Consider the following 11,952-nt stretch of genomic DNA (forward strand, 5'->3'; position numbering starts at 1 on the left):
AATGCTCTCAAAAACAATTACTATTTGCTGACGAATACCTTAAAAAGTAATTCACACAGAATTCTCGAGCAGTTTAATGCGTAATTGAGTGGGCTTTTGCCTTGGTAACGAGGCCAGCGAAAGACAAGGCATGAGAATGGCACAAGGCGTACTTCTATCAACTATACATCCTCCTTGGTCGTATCGGGCGCAGCAGAGGCTAAAGCAGACTACCCTAAATCGTTTTGTCATTGTTATGTTGTAGTTATATGGTATTTTCCACACGAAAACTTTTAAAAGTGATAATAAATGTAGTTATAAAATGTTTTCGGGGAATGAAATTGTGCTCGAAAACCCGAGATAAGTAAATTTTTCAAATTATTGAGAGGGAAAATATTTACTACCATTAAAATAAGTTTATTCAATGGAATAGGGTGATGGAACATTACTTTCTTAAGCATGTAAGATTTAATTAAAAAAAAAGTTTCAATATCTGCGCATTCAGTCAAGTGATTAACCATGTTCTTATCGATACTTTTTAGGTCTTGGTTTAATCCAAGACGCGTTTTGATTAATATCTGTTACTTCGGTCTTAATTTTTATTAATTTTGCGTACATGCGGTGGTGATGAATTTATTTCAGTGCTCATTCCCGCTAGCTGCAGAAAAGGAAATAGTTTGTCATTCAATAGACTGAGAGTTAGTAGCTAAAGGGACGTCACATCAATATTTTTAGTCTTAATTTAAGCTGATGAAATTGGTAGATATACGAGGGTGTGATGTCATGACAAATATATATGTTTAAAATTAGAATTTAATCGTTTCAAAACTAATAAGGTTTTGAACCGGTTTTTGTAATTTAGTAATTAAAATTTGTGATTGTTGATTCGTCAATATTATAAATTAACCAATGGTGGAACCAATTTTTTTAAACTCAATGAAACTGAAATATCAATTAATCATCTACTGAAAGAGGTATTAACCTATTTTTTTTCAAAATAAGGTAAATAAGGATTAGATGGCCGCTTGCTGCTTCAAACAAGATTTTTAATCACGATGAGAATATTTTTTTAATTTTGGTCAAATTTTAGATATTCGGTAACCGAGTTGATATTTATAAAGCCCTTTTTGCTCAAGTCTATTTTAAACTTTAATCCCAGATTTCGCTTACCATTTCACAAGCATAATAAACACTACTGAAGGACGCAAATCTATCTGTGATCGGTAACGGTGAACAATATAGCAATTTTCCCAATTAATCAGTTTGAACTTCATTTGCACATTTCTATTCGTTAATTTGAAATGTTGCGAGAAATTTGAATGAATATAAGTAGTTATCTCTTTCAGTATATAATTATTGTTGATGTTGATATTAAAGATTCATTGAGTTAAAAAAAATTGGCATCGGTATTTCAATTAAGCTTTAATATCAACATCGGTTAATTTACGATATGGGCTCATGATGTTAGTCTGTTTATAAGATTAAATCGTTACTTCAAGTGTCACAAGACAGTATCTACTCCCAAAATCGAGGGTTATTAGTAACTTTGAAACCATCTCCTCGTCACAGGATATCCGAGGGTGAATTTATTATATTTGATAATCTGATCATGAAGGCGCACTAGCTCAGTCAAGTTTTGGCAAGGCCTAATACCGTTTTGCTTGACTGCATGTCGCCGTCAAATTCCTTTTAAAGCATAGATCATATAGTATCCACCCTTGATTTTCATTTCGCAACACACGTTGGATTCATAAACCTCGACGCGCACCACGATTAGAAGCATTAAAATGCAAACACAACAACACATTGAGCGCATACATTTTTAGTAAATAATATTTCTCACTACAGCTGTTTTCGGGGCTGGAGCGACCGAAAGACGGCGATAAAGAAAAAGCCTCCGGCCCGTTAAAGGGGGTAGTTTCGAGGGAACGAAATTCAAATGCAAGGCGCGTCCCATCAACCAAGGCCGACTATATTAGAAGAGGCCGATGCACGCTATAGCGGGAGAGGGGGACACACCTCTCCTTGTCTGCCACTTTGAATTGGTAGATGGCGCTGTTCATTTTTGCAAAATTTAAATGTCTTTGAATTTCGCGCCAAAATGGCAACTTTTTCCAGATCAAAATTTTAGTTTTTCCCAAAGAAAACCTGTTATAAATGAGTGACATTTTTAAATGTTATAACTCTGGGGTTAATATCAAATCTAAAAACTATCTTCACTTTAATTATATTTAATTAACAATTGATTTATTTTTTATGTCCAATAGTTAATTCAGGAATTACTTAAATTTACATTGCACAAATGTTGACTAGGCTTTTTATTATCACTTAAAAACAACTAGGAACAATTTACAGCGAGGATTAAAAAACATTTATTTAAACTAGGAACTTGTTATAATAACGTTTGATTATGATATATTCAAATAACATTGTCAGGTACAATTAAGTCTAAAACTAATGGCAAAATTAAGTAATGTATCACAAAAAGTTATAGTAGATTTTTGACAAATTGAAGAAATTATCTACATTGTCAGGTACAATTAAGTCTAAAACTACAGCGAAATTAAGTAATGTATAACATAAAAGTTATAATTGACTTAATTGAAGAAAATATCAATATTGTCAGGTTCAATTAAGTCAAAAACTAATAGCAAAATTAAGTAATGTATCACATAAAAGTTTAGTAAATTTGACTTAATTGAAGTAAATATCACTTATTATTTGACTTATTACAGGATGTTTTAACACTTTGAGAAGCTGCCTATAAACGTTTATTCATTTTTCAACCTTACTTAAATTTTAACGTGTCATGTTTCGCTAACAAATGACTATAAATGTTAAATCCCTTTTCACCCTTATTTAATTTTAATTCCTCTCATACTTTTAAAACTTTCCTTGACAAAGGCTTCCTGTATAAAATTTTACGTTTTTCATTTACGTCTGTTATGTCGTTAGCGTGATTGGTTAAAAGTGGCCTAATAAATTTTTCAAGCAAGACTTGAGGTAATGACGAATTGCATGTGCAAGTTAATGGTTTACTAAAATGCGGAAGTAAAACTTCCATGTATGATTTAAGGGCTTTTTTTCGTGGGAAAAGATGGAACGATGCTTGTAAAAAGTCTACCACTAAACTAAGTAAGCAGACTAAAAATCTTTTCGGATATTTCAGCCCCCCATTGTTTTGCTCGTTGATTAGTGTGTATAAAGGTGTGTTTGAAGATGTTCCTATAAGGTTAGCCAAACAGTCATAACAATCTGTGTTTTCTTCGGCAACTTTTACTATATATCCTCCAATTTGGGCCACACTGATGTTTTTAATGGATGAACTGCAATTATCTGGAAATAGAAAGCAATTTTGAGCAATAGTCTCTTAATTATTTCTATGGTATTTCATATTTTTTACCAGTTGGAGAGACTTTTTCCATGTCATTAAGTATTTTTTGGAGAAAGGGCGTTAATTTGGGGGTGAATTCTAGAGGAGCATCAACAAGCTTTTGTTCTGATTGAAGACTTTTATCACTTCTTCCAAATTCTCTGAAGGTTGTTCCAGATATTTCTGAAGTCAATGGGAAAAAAGTTTAAATTACAATACTGTTTTAAAATGTGACCAAAATTCTAGCCTTACCCAAAGCCTCGGATTCAGCACCTCTATTACAGTTTGAAAAAGCTCTGGCTTTCAAAATCCCAATCTTGAGAGCGTGCTCTAGGCTTAAGACGCATGATCTAACACCCAACGTGTCATTAAACCCACATGATCCTCTTAAATTTGCAAATGATTCCTCTACTGCATCACTGGAAAGTTTTCGCGTCAGGACAAAATGATAGCCACTTTGTAGTAGGTATTGCACCAAAGCCACGGTGGAATTGCACGTAACCTTTACAGCTTGGTATGTTTCGTCAGTTAAACATTCATTTTTGACCGTTGAATTTTCTTGAATTACGTTCAGAAATGGAAGAAATTCCTCTTGTAACCATCTCAACCGTTCATCGTTGATTTCAGTAAAAGGCTCTTTATTCTCATTCTTGGATTGAAATCCATGAGTGGTGTTGCAAATATCATGTACTTCCCACCATTTTCGGACCATCTCCATGAAGTGTATGGTGTACTCCAAATCTTCTTTATCTTCCTCATCTATCATGTTCAATTTTAAGAGAGTCTTCAACGCAGCCGTTACTGGTTGGGAGAACAAGGTTATAGCTCTTGAAACATTCATTTTTTCAAAACTAGTTGGGTAGACCACTTTTCTTGTTAGGTTCCGAACAGGTTCGACAAGAAGTCCTTTTTGTAAATTATATAATTTTTTGACGAAATCGGAATTGATAACCCTTCCCAAATAAACTAATTTCCTTCCTAGAAATTGATTTCGAAGATTTTTAATTTCGTGACTTTGGTTAAAAGCTAGAAAAAAAGGCCGCTCTGGATCCATTGGGTGAGGCTTTTGGTGGCACAATTGTCCATTTCCAAATTTCTTAAATGCAGCAGTGTTGATTTTGGCATTATCGGAAACCATTCTTGCAACTTTAAAACCGCATTCTTCAACAGCTTTTATAACTTCCAGTATTATTTTATAAAACTGGTCTGTGTCGAGATTAGCCGTGAAAAAATACGCTACTGGTAGCTTGAATTTGGTTGAAATTCCCTGGAATACAAAGCATAGCAAATGGGTGGCCAGTTTGTTTCCATTTCCTTCAGCTTTGGACAGTGTTGTCTCTCCAAAAAAGTGTCGAGGGTTCTGTCATAAACCAGCTTTGGTTTGATTTTCATTTCATCAGGAATTAGTGAAACTAGTCGTTCGTGGTCATTTTTTAGTTTTGCAGCTTCAGTTCTTAGTCTTTCTTTGACTAATGACGTTACTCCTTCTTCGCCGGATGCATGACCAATGTACCTTTTCAATGTTACTCGGTGAGGTAAATGAATAATATTGAGCTCTCTCATAAAAAGGTATGCAACTGGAGATTTCTTGAAAATGAGACAACATTTCCTTAAGGTAGATTCCTCATACGGGAGACTTCTTTTCCCAAACAACCGAATTTGCTCCATTAGGAAGTTAGCTCTAGTATCATTATTAAGGGAAGCATCCATGATTTTCTTAAAGTTGGAGTAGTCTGTATTTTTGGTTTCTTTTTCCAACCTCTCGATTTTTGAAGTGAGGGTTACAATTTTTTTGTGCAAGCTGCTGACTTGTTGCTTTAATTTATAGTTACGTTTTCCAACCTTCCGTACTGATGTTTTGACTGTAGTTTTTCTAATAATAGGGCTTGCTTGTGTGGTCGCATCTTTCTTTGAAATACTATTAGCTGCCTCGGCCAAAACGGTTGAGATTCCCGAATTTTCAGAAGAGTTTGTGGTTCCTATTTCTTCCTCCAGGTTTTCAATAGTAGTTGCGTCTACTTCAAATAAGTAGTTTTGATTTTCTGTTTCTTCGACTGGAATACATTTAAGCTTAATTGGAGATAAATCTTCACCATCAAAAGTTAACCTAACTCGTGGCAAATTAAATTTGGTTGAACGATAAGATTTGTTCTTTTCTACTTCTTCGGGTGATAAGTAAAATGAACTTTTAGTAGATGTTTGACTAGGATGGTTTGATGAGGTGAGGTTTAATTTAAAGGATTGGTATGGTGATTGATTACTTATATCTTCAGGCGGTAATTTCGCTTCAGTAGATATTCGACTAGAGTGCTTTGATGGAGAGAGATTAAATTTCTCAGGAAAATAATCACTAGTTCGGCTGTTGTTGAGGTGTGTAGTTAAGGTGTTTCGAGCATTTAAAAGTGAAAAATTTCCAATTGGGGATAAAGGTACAGATGATACTTTGACTTTTTTCTTCAAATTTTGGCCAATATTTTCGGTTGAAAATAATGGGACCGCAGAAGGTACTAGTCTTTTAACTTTGGTACAAGAAATACTAAAGTCCCCTACATGGAAATGCTTACAACATATTTTTTTATTTACTTCTATGTCTTTCTCAATATCACTAACATCATCATATGGAGTTTTCCCAAATATTGCACGTAACCATTTAGCTCTTTTCTCCTTGTCTTTAGGAAAACTGAAGTAACTTATACTTTTTCTCTCTTCATCGCGATTTCGCTTCTTTCTATGAACTTCATCCGTTTCATTGCAGGATGGTACTGCACATTTTCCCATTTTTGAGATCCTAAATCATAACCTAAAAAAGACAATAAATTAATAATATCGTAGGCAGTAGTTTTGAAAACTAAAACAGTTTAAAAATTGCAATTTGCAACATAGTTTTTATAACCCAAGGCTTAACATAATTGTGATTTGTGACACTGTTAACTATGCTATAATCTACCTAAATCTCTCTTTTTCAAATGTTTAATTAGAAAGGGATGACTTATGGACATATATAACTTTCAACTGTTAATTATAAATTATTACCAACCTTTCAACCATTTCCTTCCTTAGCGGTTGGGAATTTGGGATGATCCTTCGGAATCGGGCTTCGGCTACTCGTCTTTTCTGTTCTCTCTTTGCTCCCACGGTACTCCACCCCAAAACCTCCCTTTTAAAGGGCGCGAAAATATTTTGAATTTCTTCGAGTTACGTCATAGTGACGTAAAATGAAAAAACGAAAAGCGCCACGGTGGCAGCTTTCGTCGAATTCAAAGGACCCCCAAAAACTGGTGAAATATTTAGCGTGCATCGGCCTCTTCTAATATAGTCGGCCTTGATACATTAGGCCAGTGTGACTGAGTAACTTATAGGGAGCTAGTATATGATTCACTCATGTTTATATAGATAAACTTAAACTTAAAACACTATCGGAATATCTGAATCACAGAAGCGTTAGCCTGTATTGTAAATCCACGGTGGCTGATTGCTAGTAGCTAGTGGAAATCGGCATTACTTTCTGTCAAATTTCGGTTTTGAGTGATATATAACAAAACCACAAGTGAGAGCGCGCAAAATATCTACAATTTCAAAAAATAGGAAAATATAGGAAAATTATACGAACTAATAGGAAGACATCCGAAAATAGGAAAAATAATAAAATTTAGCAAATGTGGTCACCCAGCACAGGTCTATGGAATATGTTTGTGCACAGGTGTATAGATTGTTTTTGTACACAGGTCTACGTAATATTTTTTTAGCCTAAGTCTTCGGAATCTATTTAATTCATATTAAGACTGAAGTCACAGATATTAATAAAAAATGTCTTTGTACACAAAGACGCGAAAAAGTAAGAGATAAGTGTAGAAAATTAATTGTTTGAAGTAACAGATATTCAAATTTTCATTTTTGAAGACGTGATTATAAAACATCAATTATTTGAAAAAATTTCTTATCTTAGTTTTTTTCACAAAAATTTCAGAGAAACTACCTTGATACTACTGTTTATTTTCTAGAAACATTTGCTTCGAGGAAGTTCCAATTCTCGGATATCTGAAAAATAGAGCTTGAAGAATTTATTTTTATATTTTAAAATTGAAAATATTGCGAACCGAAAATTACATTCGCCCTTTGACTGTGATGTAGTTATTAGAGTCAAAAGGATCTGAAGCTTGATCGTGATCTTTTGAGAGAGATACAACACGTAAATTTTTGAAAACTCGAAAACTTTTAAATTAACGAACACGTTTTGTTAAGTTTTCATGCTTATTTTATTTTGTCTGCTATGAACGATTTTCTCTCCATTTTATTCTCCTTATAGGCCCGAATACTCAAACTATCTCTAAATTTTAAAAAGAAAATAAAATGCATACGTTTTCTATTTTTAAAATGATGCACATGTTTAAGGATAAAATATTTTACTTAAGGAATTTTGGTGAAAAAAACTAAGATAAGAAATTTTTTCAAATAATTGATGTTTTATAATCACGTCTTCAAAAATGAAAATTTGAGTATCTGTTACTTCAAACAATTAATTTTCTACACTTATCTCTTACTTTTTCGCGTCTTTGTGTACAAAGACATTTTTTATTAATTCTTATTATGGTGCGCACTGACTTTCAGTGCATCTAATTATAAGTCAGCTTTGTTGATATTTAACGTTAACACTCATGTTGGCAAACTAAGAAAATCGTTGACGTGAAACGAGACAGTAGTGTTTATACTGTTAACCAGTTGTGAATGTAGCTATAAGAATATAGGGTTAACAGTTGAGGCCTAGACAATTGGGCCTTTTCATACACATAAAGGTTATATCGCTCCAAAATTTATACACTTCATTTCCTGTTTTTTCCCATTTACTGATTTAAATGTGTCCAAGACATATCTTTAATGGATGTAAATGTCGCCTGCTTTACTGTATATTCGCTATGCTTGGAATACCGCTTTAATAATTCGTAAATTTTTACTTCAAAAAAGAGAAATAATTCTATATCTAGGTTAATAAGTTTGTAGTAATAGTCCTCCACTTGACTCGGAGAGGAAATATTTTGGTTTTTCCAACTTTTTCATATTTTGTGTGATTATTAGCAAGACATTTTAACTTTTTTATGTACAGAGAGCGGTCTTCCGCTTTGATTCGCTTCGAGGTGCGTTAGTCGGTTTTGGTTCAAGTCGTGCTGGACGTTCGTCTAAATTCCGACTCTGATAAAAGTACAGTTACTTACACTGTTTTAATATCGGCGGTGATGACCTAACAATAGGAATGGGGATGATAGTACATTTAGAACTCGGCTTACCATATCAGGGATCCTGTCGGCTTTTGGACTCCTTACCATCTGGGACACAGTTTGCTCCAAAGCCAATTCCAACTACCTACCGACCATTTGTAATAGCTAAGATCTCGATTAACGATCATCTCGGCATTTATGACTTCATTCCTACTATATAGTTTTTACAATTCCTTTTTAAGGTTAGCTACGTGAACTAAATGTTGGCATTGATCGATTGACTTATTAAAATAACCGGAGAGATTTTTCAATGTTTAAGATGCATTGTATTTTTTATAATAGTACACGAAGTTTAATCCTTCTAATAAATTTACTTTTCTATGGCTAGATTTATAAAATAAATTGGCGATGATTTTAAGAATGTTATAAGCTAGTAGTTCAAAACTATCAACTCTGGTTCACGACAAAAAATGTCATTGGTAAGCCTACTATCAAAATATTGCTAAGATCACTATTCAGTGATTGGTAAAACCGTATTAAAAAAGCTAGCCGGCCACAAGACAGGTAAGCGACTTATTAAACTGCGTGTAAGTCAGCCCTTTACCAAAATGTAAGAAAATTAATAACATATCTAAACAAACGAGGAAACCCAGTTTCGAAAGTTGACGAATCCTTCCTGTAACTGCCGACGAATGTTGTTAGTCTTAGGAATAGGAAGATCAGTGTCCTTTGTGACGTTCGGGATTGAAAAAATTAAAAAAACCCATCTTTTAAACCTCAGCAGAGTCAATCTATTTTTTATTAGAAGAGAGAAAGGCCAAAAGGGAAATATTCCGCGGGCCCGTGCAGAGTCAATCTACAACACAATTACTAGCGTCCTCAAACTTTAGCAGACGACGGGTCCCGGGGATTCGTTTATACAAATGCCACTAGATTCACCCTTAATTTAGGGGTGGAGTTGACTGGCCCTCTAAGCTTAGCAAAGGCTAGTTTTAGCTCAGCCCTTATGGTTGAGTTTTGATTGCCTTCTGCCTTTGGCAAAGAGACATTTGTGTGTAAAGATAACCCAGAATGTTAAGGGTGCAACAGGAATCGCAATTTGTGTGTTAAGATCACCCAGAATGTTAAGGGTGAAACAGGAATCGAAATTTGTGTGTTAAGATCACCTAGAATGTTAAAAGTGCAACAGGAATCGACAATTGCTTTAAATGTTGATGTAACCGAAATTTAAAAGACGATGAATCCAACCTATGTAAGCCGATGAAACCACCTTTAAAAATTTAAAAATCCGACTTAAGATGAAGATTAAAAAAGTGTTTGCTCAGTTATTTTTAAGGGTCGGTATCACAGTCAGCAAACTTTATTTTCGGAGCAGTTGGGTTGAAGTTTTTATAGCTAGGACATTACAACGGAATAAACGAAAGCCCAAAGACGCTTTTTCGTCATTGTCGGTTGGACCTCGAAACAACAACGTCGTTGGGAAGTCGACTGTGCTACTAGGTTCAACTCACAAAAACTTTGATTTTTATAGAAGAGATTAACAGTACCTGATGTTATGGTTGTTGGACAGTTTATCCATAATGTAGTCCTGAATGTAAAAGTTTTGTCTATCATTCCAAAATGTTTTGGTTTTCCTATTATTATCGTGATGCTAAAGTTGTAAAAAAAGAAAAAAAAACTTGTTTGGGTACAACAACGCTTTTACTTCATATAAAATGCTAGGACTAGGGTTGTGCAGGTATTGCTACAGATAAAAAAACCGAAAACCCAATAAAACCCGGCGGACTGGTTTTTTTTTAAATAAAACCCGGTTTTTTAGCCCTGGACCACGGGTACCATTTGCGCACCCATTTAATTACTGTACGAAAATCCTATGTTGAGATTTTAAGCCAATATGATTCGACGATAGTATCTGCCATAAAGCTATTTTATTTTTGATGACCAACTGATTTTTGTAAAAGAAACCAAACTAAAAGAAAGCTAAACTAACAGAGAAATAACCTACTATAAGTTTGAAATTTTCAGTAGTTTCGTTGAATATTTCGTTTATTAATGGTATTGTTTCTTAAATTGGCAGATGCCAATTATAATCATTTTACCCGATAAGTATTCCTTAAAACTTCTAATATCCAACGGCTACTCGAAAACCATTTTTCGGCTAAGCCCAATTACCTCGATACCCCAGAAGCAAAGATTTTAAAATTGAACCGGATTCGATGTCCGATGAATCGCTACCCGCACACCCCTAGCTATGACAGAACTATTTTCAACATTTTTATATCTATCAAAGCTACAATAAGTGATCCTGGATTGGTAGAAAACTTACAGATCGGGTTGAGTAAAGAAAAATGTTATCCATTTCAATTTCTTAAAAATTGCTAGGAAGAAATAATTATGTTAATTTTATGATACGTAAAAACGACTAGAAAAGAATTTTGTTGCCCTGGAGATATGTGAAGTTACCGGTTCATATTTTGGAAAAACAAATACCGTCCTGTCGGTAATATATTAATAAAAACTGTCTTTGTAGTCAAAGACGGGAAAGAGTGAAAGATCAACGTAGAAAATTAATTGCCTGAAGTAACAGATATTCAAATTTTTACTTTTGAAGACACGATCCTAAAACATTAATTATTAAAAAAAATTCTTGTCTTAGTTTTTTTACCAAATTTATTTTTATTTTATCACGAAACATGTGCGTCATTTTAAAAATTGTACGCGTATGCATTTTATTTTCTATCAAGAACTTACAACTAATTTTGCGCATTAGGCCCTATAAGGAGGATAAATAGGACAGAAAATCGTTGATAGCTTAACAAATCGTGTTCGTTAATTTTAAAATTTTAGAAGTATCAAAATTAACGTGATGTATAGCTCCCAAAAGATCACTATCTATCTAAACACCTGTTCGACACTAATAACTACGTCCGGTTCAAACGGCCTTTGTAATTTTACGCTTCGCAATATTTCCAATTTTAAAATATATGTATAAAAAATCGAAGTATTTGAACCACCTAAGAGCAAATGTTTGTCAAAAAATAAAACCAAGTATCATACCAGTAACCCTTAATAATACTTGAAGATGCCATTTTTTCAAGAACTACTATTAAGAGCAAATTACTTAAGTGTAATAAATAATAATGTTGAAAAATACTTAGGACTAAGAAAATTTGGTCAAAAAACGTAAAGAAGAATTTTTTAAAATAATTGAGGTTTTATGATCGTGTCTTCAAAAGTAAACATTTGAATATCTGTCACATCAGGCAATTAATTTTCTACACTTATCTTTCACACTTTTCCGTCTGACTACACAGACAGTTTTTATAAATATCTGTAACTTCAGTCTTAATATTAATTAAAATTGTTCAGAAACCGTGGGAGAGTAAT

This window comes from Phalangium opilio, unplaced genomic scaffold (genome assembly GCF_054372755.1).
Source record: "Phalangium opilio isolate 3A_F unplaced genomic scaffold, DU_Popi_V2 ptg000037l_1, whole genome shotgun sequence".
Lineage (NCBI taxonomy): Eukaryota > Metazoa > Arthropoda > Arachnida > Opiliones > Phalangiidae > Phalangium > Phalangium opilio.